The sequence below is a fragment of the Conger conger genome, chromosome 1 (genome assembly GCF_963514075.1).
Source record: "Conger conger chromosome 1, fConCon1.1, whole genome shotgun sequence".
Taxonomy (NCBI): domain Eukaryota; kingdom Metazoa; phylum Chordata; class Actinopteri; order Anguilliformes; family Congridae; genus Conger; species Conger conger.
Genome location: NC_083760.1, coordinates 66,751,440 through 66,752,707, shown reverse-complemented (window position 1 = coordinate 66,752,707; position 1,268 = coordinate 66,751,440).

The window sequence follows — 1,268 nt, the reverse complement described above, 5'->3', positions numbered from 1 at the left end:
CACTTTTTTTCGTTCTTTGGCTTGAAATGCAATTTCCTATATTCTATTTTCTTTCTTCCATCTCGTTTCTTCCATTTACTTTCCCCAAGTGAGCAAGCGAGCACTTCATATATTCAAAACTCTTATTGTTTTTGTGTTTGCTGTAATACCCATAATTCTTGGTATTTGACACTTAAAAGGAATTGCCTAAAGCTACAGCCTTTGTCAGCTCAGAAATGGACAGACAGGAACTGACATAAAGTCACTCCATGCAGTAATGTCTGGGATAACCATTGGGCTTCAGAAATCTAGTTTTTTCTTATAATCTCCCTGCCTAAAAAAACACAGACACAAACAAAAAATAATAATTATGGTATGTCATACCATTATTAAACTGGTAAAAAGCATGGATGATAATGAGTGTGAATAAAATATATTCCATTGTATAAAATCACATGAATGAAATGTAAAATATTTTGGCCTCATTTCACTGCCACTCATTTCAATTGTGTGTCATGTTTACAACAATACAGAAGACAAACAAACTTATCAAATAACACAAAATAAAATGCTCTATATACATACAATTATTATTATTTTTCTACAGCCATCTACTTTATTCTTTATTGTTCAGTTCTGTATAGATCTAAGTTTATTTAATGCTTATTTTTCTCTAGACCCAGTTTGATGTATCTGAATTGTGAAATGCTTATGCAGTTCACCAAAGTCCTACGTTCTTCTGTACGATTACCGTGCCCACAATGCATTCAGTCTTACTCAACAAAGTTAGTACATACAACTGAAGTTTGTGAAAAGTTTGTCAAAAACTTTTACACCTGCAAGGCACCACCACTATATTGATTACCTGGAATACATCCACCAATCACATCACAGCAGCACTTTTCCAATAACCACTTGGATTATTGAAGATTGCTACTCTGAACCCCGAAAGCAGAGGTGAGAGAGTGCCACCAGCTCGACCTGAAGCAATAGATCATGAAGTGGGCCTGTCAGATTCATGGACATGCTCACCGGCTTTTATTGCTATATGGAGTTATGTTTCTGTTAGTAAGGCTGTGCAATGTTTAGGCAGCTTGCTTTATGTGATAATGCTATTTGGTGTGGTGTCTATTTGAGCCCCAAGCATTCCTTGAAAGCCACATTAATATCATGGGAATATTATATCACACACACACACACACACACACACACACACACACAGATCAATGGCATGAATGAGAGTTACTATACCATCTATACCATTAAATCAGTAAAAACAGAAGTTGAAA